General features: G+C 31.8%; 1 pseudogene; it reads right to left on the bottom strand.

The window, feature by feature from the left end:
• Nucleotides 1–2,141: 2,141 nt before the first annotated feature.
• Nucleotides 2,142–2,260, bottom strand: LOC111738814 (annotated as a pseudogene).
• Between the last annotated feature and the right edge of the window lie 19,112 nt (nucleotides 2,261–21,372).

The raw sequence follows: 21,372 nt of genomic DNA, 5'->3' as shown, positions 1-21,372 counted from the left end.
CTGTCGATCACATTGTCATAATCTTAAAATGGAATCATCTTAGTCTTAATGTTTGTCAAAAGATTTTTTGAAAAAAATAAAAGCATGGAGAATATTTTTATTAGTCAAAAGTACAGTACAACCAGAACCAACTTTTATCTTGTACATAAAATTTTATAGGCACTCTTATGAACATGTACTATTCAATATGCATGTACTGTGGACCCTCTCAGCATGATAGAACTACTGACTTTTAGTGTTAGTAAACTAACAAGATGACCTCACAAGTTATGAGTTCTTGAGAAATCTGAAAAGATGGTTTTGGATCCTTTAATCTGACTTTAAAAGTAAGATCACAGAGTTTGGTGACCTTGGGCATTACTTAAAAACTGAAGTCTTAATTTTGTCATCACTAATATGGAGAAAAAATGTTGTAAAATTGGTGAGAATTTTAAGTGATGTATGGAAAGGCCTTAGTTATTTTAAAATTATGCTCATAAACTTAAATTGCATGATCTCACAAGGTAATTTTTTCCTTACAGAACTGGAACTTTACCCTTGAATTTGCAAAGCAGGAATTGATATGTGAGAAATTATCAACAGATTTCTAAGGTGAGAATCTCTTTTATTAAGTTACTTGGTCATTAAGAACTCAGTTCTCTCTTTTTGTAGATGGCATTTCTCCTGAAGGTTAATTTTTGAGTCATCTAAGAATGCCTGTTCCTGGTCATATTTAAAAAAATGACAACTAACTCTCTCTCTCTCTCTCTCTCTCTCTTCCTGCCCCTTCTCCACATAATTTGACAACTATATGTATATTGTATATATATTTATGTATACACACAAACACATATTTACTGTTCAGTCAAAAGGCTTCACTGAGAAGCTTCAGAAAACAGAGCAGTGGTTAATGCTGGATATTGGGAACTGGAAGTCAGAGAGAGGAAATAGGACCTTTTATTTTCATTCATCTTTACTGTTTAAATTATTTTTACCATGATTATCATTGTTTAACAATAAAATATCTGGTCTGAACGTTTGTTACTTGAGCCCTTCATTTTAGACTTCACACACAAGCATTGCAGACACGTGGAATCAAAAAATCCCCATGTTGAGTGGTGGAGGCAGACAGTTTGACATTTTTCTATGCAGCACTAACTATTCCAGGCTGTTGATTTCATTTATAAAATGTAAATTGCTGATGGGCCTGGGGAGAGCAGCTTCATTAATGATTTTTCAATGTCATCAACACTATGTTATCAAGGAAAACAGGCTGACCCAAAGTTCAGCATGCATGTGTGTGAGTCAGAGAAAGGTAGCAGTGGAGATCAACTCTACTTTGTCTTCATAAAAGGAAAAGAAAGAAATCTACTTAATTTATAAATCCCATGCTTTTTATTTATTCAGTTTATAAAATGTGTTGTTTTAAGAATGCCTCTATTTTAAATACTTTGCAGAATATCACTGATTATTGTTTTCACATTTTATTTTATTATTAACATATTTGCTTCTTCAGCACATAGATGCCTTGTATGTGTAATAAAATTTAATAATAATTATTAGTATTATTTTTGAAAACAATGATATTTTGCATTTGCTATATAGTACTCACTAACTAAGTATATTATATGCATTTATCTGTGTTTTATTTATATAGTAAATATTCATTTGTTTATAGCTTTCTAACCCCAGTAGAATATAAACATGAATTCTGGGGTAAATTTTTATTTTCTCTGCTGTATGATAGAGCCTAGACCAGTGCTTTTTACAGTATAGGGATCAATAAATATTTTGTTGCGCAAATGGACAAATTATCTTATATAATTATAACTGGTCTTGAAGTAAATATTTAATTATACCCACTTTACAGATATCAATACTGATGTTTAATAATTTGTCTAAGTACATATTCCCTAGTAAATTGCAATAGCAAAACTTGTATTTAAATTCTTAAGCACTCCTAAGCACACTGTATTAACTACTGTTGCCACAAACAGAATTAAAAACCTTTATTAGCATTTTATTTTATTTTATTATGTTATTTTATTTTATTTATTTTATTTTATTTATATATTTTTAAGTTAGATAACCCTTGGTTGACTTCACAGGTTTCAAGGATCTTGTCAGCTTACAATTTCTTATTTTTTATTTTTTATTTTTTACACCTACAGCACTTGGTCTTCCTAGGTGGTCTCCCATCCAAGTATTAACCAAGCCCAACCTTGCTTAGCTTCCGAGATCAGACGGAATTGGGCTTGTTCGGGGTGGCATAGCTGTAGACTATTAGCATTTTAGATGTTAAAAATTATGTAGTAATCCACATTCTATATCTTATAGATAGATTGTATTTACCTATGTTATATTACTTAGACAATTTGCTAACAACAGAGTCATCAAGACTGTAATTGGCATGAACAATTTGGCCACTGAGATTTCTATTTATTTCATCCAGTCGTTAAGTCATAAACTGTATAAATTAGTTTTGTAAATTAAGTTGGTTAAACTAAATAAATAGCATTGATAGAAAATTAATAGCTGTCTTGCACACACCTAGAGTAGTATTCAAAATTAAACGATATGGGAAGATTTCACATTTAAAAGGAGGTCACCAAACCTATTTTGTAAAATATTTGAAGGAACTTAAGCAGTATTATTCCTACTCAACTCTGTGTGAGTTTTAGTCTAGAAAGGGAGTCTGGAAAGCATGGTGGCTAAGGACACAGATCATATTGCTGGGCAAGGGTCCCAAATCTACCTCAGGTGGCTGTGTGACCTGGGCAAATCACTTTCAGTGCTTCAATTTTCACATAGAAAAAAAATATATTGCTGTGAAAATTAAATTGAACAGTAGATGGGAAGCACTTAGAACAGCTTCAGTCGCAAAGTAAACAGTACATGTTATTCTCTTTATTGCTATTTTAAATTAATTTTCTTATGATTTTTTCATAATGTTAAATATATTTAAATAGAATATATATTTTTAAATAAAAAATAGCTACATTTAATAAAAAAGTAAAATTTGCGAATTTATTCCAAACCCGTGATTTTTACATCATACAACTTTATTGTGGTCCTCAATTATATTATTTAAAAATATATGGGATGCAAAACTCACACACACTTTCACATTTTGTTTTTTACATGAGTCTTTCCTAGATGAGATGGAGAACTACTGCCACTTCAAGGAGTTCCGCTTTAAGTTTTGGGATTTGGGAGAACCTTTACTAAACTCATGTTTTTTCTTGAATACATCTTTTTTTTTTAACTTTTGAAAGGAAGCAGTAGGTTTTATTGATAAGTTCTATGAAGACTTCAAAACATAAAATTTCCAAAAACTTATAACATGTAAATATGTGCCAGTCCAAGTAAATTCATTTGGTAACAAAACATAAGTTCTTCACATATATTTATACATTTAAAATTATTATTTATTGTTTTCACTTATATAAGAAATATTATGAAACATTTATGTAGATATTAAGAACTGATTACTAAAATTATATTTATATCTATATAACTATGAAATAAATTATTTAATATACATCTCTATCTTAAAAATTACTTTTTTCTCACATCCACAAAATATTATTGAAACCTATATAATATTACAATCATTATCACCTCAATAAATTTAATAAAAGTAAATAAATAAATAAATAAACATATAAAACAATTTTTTTTCATAGGGCAAATCTTATCAATAAGAAATTTTAAGAATTAAGAATAAAATACTCTTTCTGATAATGTTTTGAATATGTCTTAAGAGAAATTTATTTTGCAAATAGTCTGTGTTAATAAGTAGCATTTGATTTCATTGCTGTGGCTACATTACTTTGTGATATAACTGTGAGAAAAACATGATCTGACTATCTTTAAGTTTGATTTTGAACTTCTTCAGTTCGTAGGCTTCTAAAAGAAGAAACTGTTCTAAGTCCGAATGAGGTCACACGGTGAACCAATACATGACGTTCCATATTCCTATCTGCATCAACATTTCTTCACTTCAATATTCTTATGGACTATTTAATATTTTTCTTCCTCTTTTTAAAACTATGTCCATAGTGACTCAGTGCTTTATGCCTAAGTCCTGATTCTGCAGCCCTTTCTTGGTGAGATTCCCATAGGAATTTGATGCTCACATAGAAAGTTTGCTGAGTGGACACTAAAAACTCAAAATGAGCCAGAGGGTATTCTTTTCTTGCAGCACAGAATAAATGCATACATTTTCCCTCCTCATTCTGTCATTTCGTTTTAGGGATCCTTTGTCTTTTGTATATGCTAAATATAACGTATCATGTATCTGATAGTGTCATTCTGCTTTCATCTACTCTTTTTTATGAATTGCTGTGTGTGCCTCATTATTCTTTCCTTCCCTGAAGCATCCAGCATGAAGAGTACACATTAAAATAAGTAAAAAATAATTGAAGAAAACTGAACATATTGTAGGTCACACAAAGACTAGTCAGCCAGAACACGGTCTTGTGACGTTATCTGAAGATGGCAGGATAGCTCCTTGAATATATTTCAGGTAATGAGCTGGTTGACTTTAAATCATTCAATGGATTCAGAAAGTTGTGCAAAAATCACTTGCCAAGGCAAATAAGCAAAAATTTTTTGCTTTTTTCTTATCAAGGGAGAGTCACTCTTTAATTAGGCTTTTACTTGTTTCCTTGGGCACAAGCATTCATTTTCTTTAACTTGAAGTGAGAATAATCAATTAAATTAATAAGGAGTTGTAGGTTTAAGTAAAGCTCATCCTATACCTTGTTCAAAGATGTAAAACTAATACATGGCCTTATATGAAATATAATACATTCAAATTTTTTAAGTAAACAGGAAAAATGGAAAGGTTTATTACGACATTTAAAAAAAAAATTCTTGCCAGAAGTAAAGCAGATTAGAACATTTGCATATAGTAGCTTGGAGTGACAAGGAAAGTGAACATGCAGAGTGACAGTGACTAATTACTTCACTCTACTCTGACCCTTAATGAGAGCTTAAATGGAAAGAATACCAAGGAAGGAACATTGGAGCTTTACATTTATTATTGTCCATATATTCCATATACATATAGTTGTCCATATATTATCGCTAATTATTTTGGAGAAAGAAAATGAAAATTCACAGTGCTTAGATGCATTAATTTTGTAAAGCCAATGATTATAGAAAAATTCTGGTAGCTTCAACTACTTTTCTTATCAACACATAATCTCTTTCTATTCTATCAACTTTGCATTTTCACGTGATGGGCACGAGAAAAGTTTCAGGCTGTAAATTGCTACTTAGAGTGAAAGTGCTACTGTTATGGGTACAATATGCACTTAATTCTTCAGGAAATGAGTAATCATGAATTTGTAAAGATGTTTACTAACATCGTATGCTTTTGAATACTGATTTTTAATCAATAAATTATAGCTTTCCTTCATTCATACTCAATGTAATAAAATTATTATATAAGAAACCCCTTTGAAATTAGAGTAAGTTTTGCTAATGCTATAAGAGTAAGTATCTCAATGCTGAAGACTCAAGAAAGTAAGATTACTTTTTGTACTTTTAAATCTGATACTAAGTAGCTAATCCAACATAGAAACCTTAATAATCATTTCATTTTGGTGCATGAATTTCTTCACTGTAAACATGATGTTCATAATATTTTCTCCTTAAAATACCTCAAAGCAGGATTAAATATGTCAACAGATAATTAAATCAGAAATGCATGTGTGTGCATGCACACACCACACACACACACATACACACAAAATACACAAATTTTAAAATACTAATGTTAATTATTAAATTAAGTATTTTAGATAAAGTATTAGATTTTAAAAATATTGTAGCAAGTCCTAATATTTCTTAGAGAATGACAATGTCATAAGCAAAAAATATATATGAGATTTGCAATATTAGGAAAATTGAAAACATTCCGAATGGTGAAACAAATATATAAGTTAATTGGATTTATTAGTTACAAAAGACAAATTAAATCCCTATAATATCACTTTAGAGAATTAGAACACTAAATAACATTAAATCTGGAACTTTTCAGAAGACAACAATTCTTTTTATGTCAATCTCTGAACATTAGTACAGGAACATTGGTTAAGTTCAAACCTAATTTTTTCATATTATTTAGAATTGGGGGTTCTAGTTCAACCTGAGAGTTGTATTATAATGGTGATTGCTGTTTTTCTTCCTTCTTTCCTTCCTTTTTTTTCTTTCTCTTTTTTGCTCTTTTCTTTCTTTGAATTATGGTTGTGTGGTTCCTTTATTTGACCCCATTCACACTCTGGACCTCTAGTCTAGCTTTTACTTTGGTCAATCAAGACCTTTGCCCCTCAGTGTAGGTAGGGATATTCTTGAACAAATCATCCAATCTGCAGGTGACTTAACTCAGGTCCTGGATGAATGGTAGAGTCTACTTCCTCCATTCTCCTTGTGTCTGCAGTTTTCATAAACTGTAGCTGCAGAGAACTGCTGGCAGCAAATTTTTCAGTGTGTTTTCTTGAATGGGAGCTCCATTTAAGTGCATGATTAATTGCAGTGAGATGCTTAAAATCTCTGCTTATTACAATGTGCATGATTGTCTTAATTCTATGGGAGTACAACTCTTTGTCAGCTCTGCTGTTTAAACACTCAAAGCCCAGTGCTCATACAGCTTCATTCTGGATCATTGCTTTGTGTTTCTTTTCCATTTTTCTTCCATACATATATTTTCCCTTTGTTTGTACCACCTGTGTCTTTTTAATTTATCTATCTATATGTTATCTTTCATTCTAGATTTGGAGAAAAGATGAGACATCAAAGCATCAATATATATTTCCATTTTCCCTGGAAAATGAGATTTTAAAAAGGCTTTCCTTGTTCTACCACATAATTACTAAATCAGAATCTTTGGTCATAGGATCTAATCAAGAATTTTTATTTTAACTCAATATGAAATTTTATTGCATAACCAAATTTAAGAACATAAATTAGAATGTGTCTACTTTTATTTAAAGAGAAATATGCTATAGTTAAAACCACAATTTAATGCAAAATAAATTTCTTTTTTTATTAAAGACTGATCTGAACTAAACAAATCATTTTTTATTGTGGGGAAAACATACAAGATCTATTCTCTTAAAAATACTTAGATGTATAGTATTTTTATCTATAAGCATAAAATTGTATAACAGATCACTAGAATTTTTTCATCTTGCATAAGAGAAACTTTATAGCAGTTGACAGCAACTCCCTATTTACCCATCTTCCCAGTACGTGGTAACCATCATTCTACTTTTTGTTTCTATGAGTTTGACTATTTTATACATCTCAAGCAAGTGTCATCATGCAATATCTTTCTTTCTGTGACTGGCTTATTTCACTTAGCATATGTTCTCAAGATTCATCCATGTTGTTGCATATAGAAGGATTTTCTTTTCTTTTTTTAAGCTCAATAACATCTCATTGCATATATGTATACATATATACATATATACATACATATTCATCTGTCAATGAACATTTAGATTGCTTTCATACTTTGGCTATTGTGAATGCCGTGACAATGAATATAAGAGTGAAAATACTTCTTTAAGATCCTGATTTAAATTCTTTTGGATAAAAATCCAGAAGTAGGATTGTTGGATTATATGGTAGTTCTATTTTTAATTTGTGAGAAACATCATATTGTTTCCATAGAGACTGCACCATTTTCCATTCGCACTAACAGGGTACAAGGGTTCCAGTTTCTTCATGCTCACCAACTCTTGCTGTTATTATTATTATCATTATTATTTCTTTTATAATGATCATTTTAATAGCTTTAAGGTGATATTATATTGTGGTTTTGATTTGCATTTTTCAGTTGATTAGCAATGTTGAACATCTTTTCATACACTTGTCAACAATGTACGTCTTTTGAGAAATGTCTCCTCAAGTCCTTTGCCTTAATCTAGTTGTCGTTTTGCTATTGAGTTGTAGGAGTTCCTTATATATTTGGATATGCGCTTTACAAAAATGTTTTCCCTATTCCATAGGTTACCTTTTACTCTGTTAATTTTTTCCTTTGTTGTGCAGAGGCTTTTTAGTTTCACCTAGTATCATAAGCCTATTTTTCTTTTTTTCCTTCAGGTTTCATATGCAAGACATCATTGGTGAGACCAAAGTCATGAAGATTTTTCCCTGTGTTTTTTCCTGAGAACTTTATAGTTGATTTATACAAGTTCAGCAAAAGTTTTTTTTAAAAAATAAAATAATGCCAGTATGTTGGAAGATTTACCACTTAGTCCCTGTACATTAATGTTGGGAAAGGTCATCAAGATGTGACCACTGGTTTGACCCACAAGATCCACATGAGCAATTGAAGGTTCCTCACTCCTTCTTCTGTGCTTGGAATGTGTGCTTTAGTTGCTTTCCCTGAGCTAGAAGCTGCACAAAGACACAGCCTTGTGATAATAATTTGGCGATGAAACTATCTGGGCTGGGTACATGACTAAGCCTATTAAGGTTTCTTTTGTTCATGACTGTACTTAGTTAATGTCTCTATACAAACTTTTAACATTCTGGTAGGCTGGTGTGAAAATTTACAGGTTTTGTGGCCACCGAAGACAAGTCTTTTAAGTTAAGTTCCCTTGCTTATTAAACCCACCACCTACTGATCTGGAGTGGTCTGCCTTTCTTTAGTCTTTCCCTGCCCTCCACTTACAGATGAGGAAGCTGCCGGCCAGGTTTGCAAAGCAACAATTGGTCCAATGGTTCATGCAAATCTTCCTTTAAGGGTAAATGTAGAAATAGGCTCTATTTCTAACATTCAATATGGTAGCTCTATTTTATAGTTTCACCAGTTCACTAATATGTTCCTTTTGATAACAAGAAATATTAGACAATTCTAAGTAAAATATAATCCCATAGAACACATGGAGATTAATTGGAAACTAAATGTATTACATTAGATTTAGCGTATTTACTTATGTTTTAAGGGACATAACTTGATATATGGCATATGGGAATCCACATTATTCCTAGACTAGTATAATGGAAAAGCTAGAGATGCAATAAGATGCAATAGCTAGAGCACAGTGCTTGATTTAGGAGATCAGAGCTCTAATGTTGGCTCTGTTACAAATTACAATAACTTTGAAAGTTTCTTTACTGTTCATTTTATTTACTTATAAGATGAGGGCACTGGACTACAGTTTACCTCTAAGTTCCTCCTAGCCATAAAATTTGTTTAGGATTTTCCTGTATCTGAAGATATCAGTAGGAAATTTTAAGTATTATTTTTATCTTAAATCTTTGGTTTCTATGAATATTCCTACCAAGATTCACCTTAGAAATATTTATAAAATGTGGATTTCCCACTGCATACTCATAAAATCAGAATAGCATTTGCATTTTAAAAAGTTTTTGCAGTGTTTCTGACATACCTATTCTGTCCTTTGTTGTTTCATAGAACAATTTAGAATTTGATGATAGACAATAAGTCCTTTTTCTTTGCTCGAAAACACATGAGGGCATATGAAAGTTATAATTTTAGAGCCTTAAAAAGAAATGATATATTTGTTGTAAGTAACTAAATATTCATTAGGCAGCTCAATATGTTTTCACATTTCATTACACAATATTACCTTTTTCCTTTAGGGAAGCTGACAACTTCACTTCTTTCTCCTTAAGAGGCTCTAGAAAGAAACGTTGAGCATTTATTTGCAACCAAGATTAAAAAAAATTGAGAACACGTGTATAATAGAGTTAGTGAGAGACAATTTCTTCTATGAGTCTCCAACATCTTAAAAATATGGTCCTTGGTTAAGGTTAACCAAATAAAGCTTTATAAATTCTACCAGGTTCAAATACAAAATGATTCTGATCATATCATAGATTCCAGACAATATGTGAACAACTATATTATACTTCTTCAACAGCCTCTATAAAAAGTTAAAGCAGTTTTCTGCCTCCTCTGCAACATTAGATCTCAGTATTGATTTTACTGACAAAAATTACTTTTAATGTAGTGAGAAAGAAAGAAGAAAAGAAATATATTTTTTTAGCCCTTTTTTATATTCCTACCTGTGGTTTGGAGAATATGGTGGTAGCACTTGGAAATAGATATGTCACTCAAGCAATCAATTAGAAATAATTGAATCCAGGTGCCTTTGGTTGGTGTCCAAAAATGGACTTATAGGTTCTATTGAAAAGGCCAGGTTCTTCAAAGTAAGATTTTCTTGGCAGATAAGATACAGCCTTAAATATCTATATATTTGTAGAACTTTTAAAAATGGCTTTGGTGGCAAAGAAATGTCCATGTTGCCATTTATTGTGCCAGGTATAAATAGGATCAATTTTTTTCTACACTTTAGAATGAAAGGATGAAATCAAGAGCCATGGATTGAATGAACACACTGAGAAACTTCATTAACTTTTTTTTCCAAGTTGATGAGGGTAATTTACTGCTTTTGCATTTCCTGGCTAAACCAAAAGAATTAATGTACTGTGAAATGAGAAGTGGTGGTGGGGACTGATTCTCAGTGGGGTGGGAGAGCTCAATCTCTAGAACTTCAGGGTTCAAGATTCAGCATATTGATTCAAATGGGTGAGTGTATATATTTGTCTGAATGAAAGTAGATGTGAAATATAAGACCTAGGGAAAGGAATCAACAAGACTGATTTGATTTTTTGAAGAAAGAAGGAGTACGATAACAGCTATACTTTTATAGGGTATTTGAAGGTCATAAACCCATCACTTTAAATTTGGAGCAAGTTCTCACAAAATATAAATTGATCTTTATTTCTAAGTTCGCTAATAGGAAGGTGGTTTCTGCTCCCAGGCTGAATCATCTGCACTGACTTTCTTGCAAATCATTTCCTCTCAGTTTTATTTATTTATTTTTTTTTAACTTCTAGGAGTTTCAACCTGATTTAGGAAGTCCAAAGGATGGTCTGAGCAGTTTCTAACTACCAAAGAAAGTAGATGGAATATCAAATCTTACAAAAAATGGGGAAAGAGTGCTATATGGAAATTATGCACATCTGTATTAATAAAGATAGATCCATCATTGGTTTGGGTCAGCTTAAGGCATTTTTCAACTCATTTGTCTTGTTTATCAGGAGATAGGAATTGGAGAACACATTTTTATGTGTATGTTGTTTTTTACAAATATGGTAGTTTCTTTGCATTTGTCCAAGAGCCTACAGGAAAGCATACAAATCTTGATTATCAGCATCTGGAACATATTCAAAGATTCTGAAATATAAATTGGAACTCTCAAATAATCTAGGCAAGGAGGTTGTGATGAAGAAAACATTACAAAGGAACAAGAAGATGGTTTCAACTTTTCCATTCTTCGACACTGCTCTCGGAGACAGAGACAGTAATGAACTAGAGTGAGTGTCCATGAGAAAGTATAGGCTGTTGGGAATCGGGTTCAAAGTCCTCAGACAATTTATCCCATCTTTAGCCTAGTTTTTGTTTGGTTAGTAGGAATGGCCAAATAAGAAGATTTTGAAGACAAATAGAAGTTGAGGAATCATCAGGTGCATGGTCCTAAGCACCAGAATGTAAAAGAGGATAAGGTCTGCTGAGGATCTTTTGGCGTTTGATCCAAATATACACAGTCCTGTGTCACAAAAGTAGTCAACAGTTCTAATGTCCATTATACTACTCTAATGCCAGAGAAACCTAAAGATACTACTATTACATTCTCAGTAGAGGAGAAATTGATCTCTTTGTTGCCTTGTTTGGGTTTGTTTTGCTCTTCCTCCATCTATGGATGAATCCTGTATCCTCATATATGTCAGACGAGCTATAAAAAGCAAGGGGCAATGGGATAAGGTGGATGACGGATGGAATATAAAGGGGGTGTCTACAGGATTCCATGTGGATCACAGCCAAATAATCAGGGCTCTGCCCTGTGAGTTGGTTGAGAGGACATATATGAGTCCACTAGTCCAGGAATGCCAGCAGCAAAAGCCAGCAAGTCATGTCTTTCTCCTGCTCTTTTTCTTTCAAACAATGATCACTAGACCTCCTCTACACCACTTAAATAAAGACACAAGCCTAGCAATGCTTCTTTAAATGCCTAATTTAAATGCCTAATTCATGGTTATCACATTCCAGGTAAATGTGGCCCCAAATAATTTTTTGTGTAATAATCTTGATTTTATAATTGTAGCATTTCTTCAATATAGGATCTAATGTGTACATGAAAAGTGGAATCTATGAAAGATTGGCGAATGTAGGCAACCTCTTAACTGCATAATATAAACAACTCACTATATACAATGACTTCATTGCAATAAGTGGCTTTTTAGCAAGTGGAATTACTGCATTCTAATTCTGCCACAGCTCAGCAGCAGGCTTCAAAGAGCTACTTCAGAAAAAATACCATTGCAGAAGTTTTTAAAAAGTCCTTGAAATCTTATAGGTAATCCTGCAATTTCTTTTTTTTTGTAATGATAAATTGTATTCAGAAAATAAAGAAAACATGGCAATACAACTCTATTCTAAAATAATGTTCAACTTATATATAACAAAGACAGTTGAGGGCATTCACACAGCTTGAATAAAAAAGAGGTGCATTTTAAATAGTTCTAAATCAATAATCACATGCAGTAAACCTTTATATATATAATTTTCTAGTGACTGACAACATCTTGCAAATAGAGAATTTAATATTGAGTGAAAGTATTCACTAACAAAATTGCCTGCAATTATACATTAATAACATAACAATAATAATGGAAATTACAGGAGCCTACTTAGTGAAGTGGTCAGTGTGGGTTTAATCCCCCCAATAATGTTTTCCAGGACAGAGTTTTACAACTACCATTTCCAACTATTTTAGGCTTTGGCACAAGTGAAGTCTTTAAGTAGCAATTTAAATTTTTGATAATTATCATTGCCAGAAAGGTAATGTTTTGTAGGTAAACTCCCCTTTCTTTTGAGATGCTTTTATACTGAACACTAATGTATGGTCCAAATTTTCCTATGACGTAAGTGTGGACCAAAACAAATGTATTTTATAGTATATTGGAAAGAGGGAAAGTTTAGATTTCGCAAATTGTAATTTGTAAATCATACATGAATATATATACATATATATATATATATATAATCCATATATATATATAGTATATATAGCCATATATATAGCTATATATAATACATGTATATATTATATCTATGGATTTTCCTAGTGGTATATTTCAATGACAGCTTTAGTTCTTACATTGTCAAGGAAAATGTTTTTTCAAATTGTCAAATAAAATGAGACTGGAAGATGAGAAGGAGTTTTTCCCAAAGTACAGGTAACTACTGGAGAAAAATAGACTAACCTCAGCTGTAGAAATTAAGGAGAGTCACCTTAATAGCAAAAGAACTAAAACTATTTTTTCATACTGCATAACCAACTGTGCTGATGTTAAATAGATTTTTCAAATTTACATAATAAGCTCTAAATTCAAAGCAAAGTTGCTTTGAAGAATACAAATACAAAAACCCTGTTTTAAGGAATAAGCAGCATCTGTGTTAAAATGAAAAGATGGACTTTAAAGTCCAACAGACTTGACTTTGATTCTTGCCTTTGCCTTTTACACAGTGTAACACTGAGTAACTTACATGAGCTATACCTCAGCTTCCTCATTGTAAAAAGTGAGATATCAAGAATAACTTGCTGAAACAATTGGGTTAAGATAGCAATGTTCCTGGCAAAGAGCAGATGCCCTGCCTCTGTATTTCTTCCAAACAGTGCCCATAACTTTGCCTGGCTAGCTCCTCATCCTTTTTACTTGAATGTAATATAACTTCTTCAGGAAAGCCTTCTCTGATTCCTCAGACAATTAGGATCTCCGATTTCACTCTCTTATAGCACCTTGCACATTTTCTCTATGATTCTTATAATTTTAATTAATTATGTCATTAACATCAGGAGGGCATAGACTATGTCTTTCGTGTATTCCCAGTGTCTAGTGAGTATGTGTTCTGATTACTGAATATTAGATAAATAGAAAGAATTACTGACTTGGAAGGATTATGCACATAATATAAATTTTATGAATGGATAGAAAGGGGGAAAACCACAGCACATGGACGTGAGTCCATTCTATATTCTTTATTTCCTTCTACATTTTTTAACTCCTTAATTCTTTAAGGAAAACTCTTTCCCTTCTCTCTCTCTGTCTCTCTGCCTCTCTGTCTCTCTATCTCTCTCTGTCTCTGTCTCTGTCTCTGTCTCTGTCTCTGTCTCTCTCTCTCTCTCTCTTTCTCTCTCTCTGTCTTTCTCTCTCTGCCTCTCTTTTTCCCTTTCTCCTTCCCTCTCTCTCTTGAAATTGCAATCAGGGTACTTTTTAGGTCACAGTAAACTAAGAAAATATGTGAGGGAAATGTAAATAAATACAAGTTTTCAAGTATATGAGGGTAACTTGTGCAATTTTGACCTGCACATCTGCAAAGGTGATGACTCTAATATATTATGGACTCATTCAGATATTTTGATAATACATATCTAGTGTTATGTTACATTGGCTCTATTACTCTATTACCTTTATCCTTCGGAATCGAAGAAGTTTTCACAGATTTTTCTTTTCTAATTTCTGCAAAAAGAATCATGAAAAAAAAAAGGTTAAAAAGAATAATAGAGATAAAAATGGCAAGTTACTTCATATATTTTGTTTACTGAAGCCTAAAAAATCAAAGGGCTTTGAGCTGATATTCAAAATACAGGTCTATATTGGGATAAGTTGCCTATAAGGCATTAACTAAATATGTAGAAAACAGAAAATAAATCCGCTAATTATTATCATGAGGGACAAATTATGATAGACACAAATAGGTAAAAATAAAATGCTAACATTGTCAACTTACTACATCACAAGGAATGTTCTCTACTGTTTTGTCATTCAACATTCACAATTCTACAAGGTAGGTAAGTCCTCTTACATTTCTGTTTTTCGCATAAAGAATTAAATAAATAACTTTCTCAAGGTCATGTGGCTCTAAAATAGGAAACCTGGGATTTGACCTGATGACTCTAAACTCAATCACAAAGGTACTGGCTCTGATAGCTGAATAACAGAATCAGGAAAAGCTTTTGCAGGTGGTACCAAGACAGACCTTGAAAGATGGAAAGAAATTAGACCAACAGAGATGGAGTGGAAAGGAAGAAACATTTTCGAAGGACAGAAGAGACACTGCAGAGGCCTGGGCTGGGTGCTCTGTCAGTTTGGCTTTGTGAGTCACTTGTAACCAACAGAATTCAATGGAAGTGATGCTGTGTGACTTCCTAGGCTAAACCAGAAAAGGCCATGCAGTTCTCACCTGCTTCTCTAGGAACACTAGCTCTGGGGAAGCCAGTTGCCATGTGAATACTCCAACTGACACCCCCATGCAGCAGAAGGTATATATAAATGGTCTGGTCAACATCCTAAACTGAGCTCCCAGCCAGCAGCTAGTATCAACTACCAGCCATCTAGGCCAGCCATCCTGGACATCCAAGAGTTAAGGGTACTTTAGATGACCACAGCCCAAGTCTACATCTGACTGTAATCATATGAGATACCCAAATGAAAACTGACTAGTTGATATCTCCTGAATTTCTGGCCCTCTAAATCATGAGCAAAGTAAAGTCAGTTATTTTATACCACTAAGTTTTGGAGTGGTCTGTATACAGAAACGGTATGTGAAAGTCAGCTAATACATAACAAAGTATTACACCATGTGCAATATAAGTTTTCCATTAGAACTATATAGATAACTGAGAATTTTTCATTCTACTTTTAAAATTGAGGAAGGTTTTCACTGAGAAGAATTTCACTGGTCAGGAAATGCCAATTTAACGGTATAACAGGGTGTAGAATGTAAATCTTATTACTTGAAGAGTTGAGGATCCGATTTCTTACTTGGTTTACAGAATGATAATCTGACATTTTAGATAGGAAATGTAGTATAGCGAGGCCTTTGGAGGAAGATATGACTTTTGTTTAGAATGTAGTATGTTTCTATGCCAACAAGATATCTTAAAAGACAATGTCTAAGAAGCAGTTGGAAATACAGATAAAGCGTAGATTATATACAAGTGTTGCAGAAGGAAAGCAATTTTTGGTCTCATTCATAAATAAAAACATCAGTACAACCAGTAACATGATTTTTTAAATGCCCCCCAAAATCTCATTTACTTTGGTCACACAAATTGACTTGATTTAGTTAATAAACTTAGTATATAAAGGCAAAATAAACTAGAAACTGAAAAATTGTTTTCTTAATAATATATGCAAATAAAAAAGGCTGATGTTCTGAATTGTAATGTTTTACTTGCATGTTTCAAATCCAATCTCACATAATTTGCCTAGATGGATATATCATCATATATTAGTAGTAACAACTTAATTTTATGAAGTTTGATTAGCTATTGTCAGATATTTAAAAATGAACACATACAGGCTGTTACCGAAATAGCTATACAAGTCAAGTTTTAAATAATTTGCTAGATAAAAACTTCATTTTAAGAGAAAAATATTCAATTTTATAAGTCCAGGAATTTTTTCTTTTAAGTTAAGGGTCGGAAGATATCTATCAAGGAAAATAAATAGAAAACAGTATATGTTTATTCTTCAAACATTAGTGTGTAGCAGACAAAATGTATATATAACAATAAAGTTTCCTTCTACAACAATTTTTAAAAAAAGCTCTTAAAACAGACAAAAGCCTGAAATAATGGACAATGTTGTAACAGAGGAAATAGGCACTAGAGATCTTCCCTGGCAGAAGCATAAATATTTTGAGCCCCAATGTATTTAGAGAAAATAGTAGTAATTAATTATATCTTTTATCTGGCTATTATTTATTATTTATTATTCCGAATGATCAACTTCAATGTCAATTCAGTATTAGTGACGTTAGGATATTAACAAAAGTGTTTCTGTTGGAGCATCTTGACTTGACATCAATGTCAAGTATAACTAGATTGAGAAAGAAAACCCTGAAATCTCAAAGTTTAAAAAGATCCTAGCAATCATTAGGCAGTTCAGGCTCCTAGCTGTGTAAAGAACCTGACTCAAAATTCTTACTCTTTCTTACCCAGCTAGCTCTACTGAAGAGCTCAAAAATATCAAATCAGAAACTATATTTTTTCCTCTTTTATAGATATAAAATACCTATTGATTTGAGATATTTTTTTCATGAGCATGATAAATAAAATCAAAGTATCAACTTTTTGGATTTTTCTTCCAATGGAAAGAATAATTTTAAAGAATCATATGGAGAGCTCTTCCATAAGTTCAATGACACCAGATAGATTCCCAGAGTATGAATATTAATGTACATCACACAGCATCAAAAATATCTCTATTGTTTCTTAAAGTGATACTGCATTGTTATTATATTTGTAATATTTAATATGTGAATGTCCTACCTGTACCTATCATTTTTTATGTTCATTTGGACATAATTTTGACAATCAGAGATATTTTAGAAATGGTATTTTATAGCATTTTTATTTCTTTTCCAAACTCCAAAATATGTGTTGTAAATACAGCGAAAAGTATTCTTAAGTTGTCTAAATAATTTAAAATACTATGCTTGTAATTCCCATGAGGGAAAATATAATATATTGATGCTTACCTAATAGCATATTTGAATGTTTCTGAAGATGTGTTGTCAGAGGTTAATTTTACTCAGGACATTGTCCATTAACTTTGTAATTAAGTATGACTTGGTCAGGAAATCAGCTTTAACTTTCTCTGTGTTCTAATGATGCACTTAATTATTCCCTATTTTGTGGGCTAAAGAATTCGACTCATATTTTTAACATTTTAAAATATTTTTTCTAAATATCTTTTTAAAAATCTTTAATTTAAAACATTAACCAGTTGTTAGAATCAATGAACCAATATTGATACATCATTATTAACCAAGTTCACAGTTTACTTTAGGATTAATTCTTCATTTTGTCCATTCTATAGAATTTGACAAATATGTAATGACATACATTTACCTTTATAGTATGATACAGAACAGTTTCACTGCCCTAAAAATCCCCACCTAATTATTCCTCCCTCTCTCCAAACTTCCCTGGCAAACACCAAACTTTTTACTATCTCCAAAGTTTCATCTTTTCCAGAATGTCATGTAGGTAGAATTATATAATATAGAGACTTATCATATTGGCTTTTTTCACTTAGAAATATAATTTAAGGTTCCTTTAAGCCTTTTTATGGTTTGATAGCTCATGCGCTTTTAGCAATGAATATCATATGGATATATCTGAGTTTGTTTATCCATTCACCTATTGAAGAATATATTTGTTGGTTCCAAGTTTTAGTAATTAGAAATAAAACTGATATGAATATCTGTGTGCAAGACATAAGTGGACAAACATTTTCAACTCATTTGGGTAAATACTAAAGAGCAAAATTGCTGGATCATTTGGGAAGAGTATATTTAGTTTTGTAAGAAACCATCAAACTGTCTTCCAAACTGTCTGTTCCATTTTGCATTCTTTTCAGCAATGCATCAAAATTCCTGTTGCTCCACAACCTCCCCAGCATTTGATGATGTTGGTATTTTCAATTTCAACATGTGTGTAGTGGTATCTCATTGTTTTAATTTGCGATAACTTAATGAGGCATAATATTGAGAATGTTTTTCATATGCTTATTTACCATTTGTATATCTTTTCTGGTGAGGTATCTGTTAAGATTTTTGCCAGTTTTTAAAATGGGTTGTTCATTTTTCTATTGTTGAGTTTTAAGAGTTCTTTTTGTGTTTTGGATAATAGTCCTTTATCAGATATGTATTTTCAAGTATTTTTCTCATTCTGTGTCTTGTCTTCAAATATTCTTGATAGTATCTTTTGCAGAGCAGGAGTTTTAATTTTAATGTTCAATTATCAACTTTTTATTCATGGATTGTACCTTTGATGTCATATCTAAAATGTCATTGCCAAATCCACATATGCTTTTCTCTTATGTTATCTTCTAGAAGTTTTATAGCTTTATTTTTTAATTTATGTCTATGATCCACTTTGAGTTCTTTGAGAAGAATGTAGGGTCTATGTCTAGATTTTATTTTTTCTAATAGATGTCCAGTTGTTTTAATACCACTTGTTGAGAAGATTATTGCATCTCCATTGAATTTCTTTCACTCCTCTATCTAAGATAAGTTGACTATATTTTTGTGAGTCTATTTCTGGGTTCTCTGTTCTGTTTCATCAATCTGTTTATCTATTCTGTCACCAATATTACACTGCGTTGATTACTGTAGCTCTATAGGAAGTCTTAAAGTTCAGTAATTTTCTGATTTTGTTTTTCTCTTTTAATATTGTCTTGACTATTCTGGATCTTTTCTTTTTCCATAAAAACTTAAAACTAGTTTGTCGATATCCACAATATCACTTTGTCAATATCCACTGAGATTTTTATTATGATGGCATTGAATTTACAGATTGATTTGAGAAAAACTGACATCTTAACAATTTTGAGTCTGCCTATCCATTAACATGGAATAGCTCTCAATTCTTTAGTTCTTTTATTGCTTTCACCAGAGTTTTGTAGTAATATATATATATATATATATATATATATATATATATATATGTAACCTGTTGTCTCCAAAGAATATATATACATATATATGTGTGTGTGTATGTGTGTGTGTGTATATATATATATATATATATATATATAGAGAGAGAGAGAGAGAGAGAGAGAGAGAGAGAGAGAGAGAGAGAGAGAGAAAGATTTATATACGAATGTTACCTTTTTGGTGCTAATGTAAATGTATTGCTTTTAATTTTGTTAATTCCAGTTTTTCATTGCTGGCATCGGACAAGTGACTTTTGCATATTAACCTCATATCTTGCAATCTTGCTATAATCACTGATTAGTTCAAAGTTTTCCTTGATGCTTTAGGATTTTCTACTTTGACAATTTTACATTATATGTGAATAAATACAGTTTTATTTCTTCCTTCCCAATTGGTATACCTTTTATTTTAGTTTCCTATCTTCTTGCATTAACTAGTACTTCCAGTACAATGGTGAATAAGTGTGGTTAGAGGGAACATCTTTGCCTTGTTTCTTATCTTAGTAGGTTAACTTCTAGTTTCCCTTCATTATGTATGATGTTAGCTGTAGATTTTTTGTAGATATTCTTTATCAAGTTGAGGAAGTTCCTTTCTATTTCTAGTTTTCTGAGTTTTGTCAAAGGATATTCTGTATCTACTGACAGTTTTCTTAATTTTTATAGTTTTTATGCATTTTTTCTTTAGCTTGTTGATGTGATGGATTACATTAATTTATTTTCAAATGTTGAACCAGCTTTGTAAAGTTGAAATGAATTCCACTTGGTCATGATGTATAATTATTTTCATATATTATTTGATTTTACTTGCTAATATTTTAGATTTCTATATTTCTTTTTAGAAATCTCTACTCTAACAGTGCTTAAAACTTTGTGATGGGTATGTGCAGGTAAGAAAAAGTTGAGGTCTGAGACTCTTAAAAAGAGTTTGACTGGAGTAAAACAAAAGCTAATGTCATTTCAACAAAATAGACACTGTCCTTCCTGCAGTACTTACTAGTATGACAAAGTGTGATCTCCCTGTAGAACAAGAACCCTGGGTGTGTGTATAAGTTCCCTCATTGAGAACAATATCATAAAAGAAGGATACAATTTTGTATTTTAAAAAGATAAACTTGATACAGTCAACAAATATTTATTCAAAGTCTCATTTGTGCTTGGAGCTGGAAAAACAAGGTGGTTTCATGGAGTGTACTAGAGTGTATCATCATAGATTAACTGCAATGATAGACACACATACACAGGGCTCTGAGATTTGAGACCATAGCAGAAGGATTGGCAAACTCTACCTGATGGAGTGAGATAATATCTCACAGAAGCACAGGCGTTTGTGATGGATTCTGAAACTGGATATAAAGTTTGATATGAAAATAGAATCGAAAAGACATGTTCAATATAATGAACAATATAAACAAACCACGAGTGTGAAAGTTCATGTGATTGGATCACTCGATATAAAAAATGGAGGAGAAGAAGTGAGTCAAGGCCGGAAAGCTGCACTGAGGATTGATGGTGAAGAAACTTGTAGTACTTAAATTTATATTTTCCTAATTTTTAAATTTATATCTTTCTAATAAAGAGGAGCCTTTAGATCCTAAAGCTAAATATTTTTTCTGTCACCAAGTCAATGTAATTAATAAAGCTTTGCTCATAAGAGAATATGATACATACTGAACTGACTGACAATACACAGAAATCATTATCATTTTGTTTGGAAATGGTCCAAAATGGAAACCACTGGTCACTCTCAGTAGTGTTATCCATATTCTACTATCTCCAAAGACAATATCTTCTTCTGACTATTTATTTTTTATTTATTTTTAACAATTTTTTTTTTTT

This window comes from Pteropus vampyrus, unplaced genomic scaffold, assembly GCF_000151845.1.
Source record: "Pteropus vampyrus isolate Shadow unplaced genomic scaffold, Pvam_2.0 Scaffold43, whole genome shotgun sequence".
NCBI lineage: Eukaryota > Metazoa > Chordata > Mammalia > Chiroptera > Pteropodidae > Pteropus > Pteropus vampyrus.
Note: the sequence above shows the minus strand (reverse complement) of the source record. Positions and strands in the feature narration are given on the sequence as shown.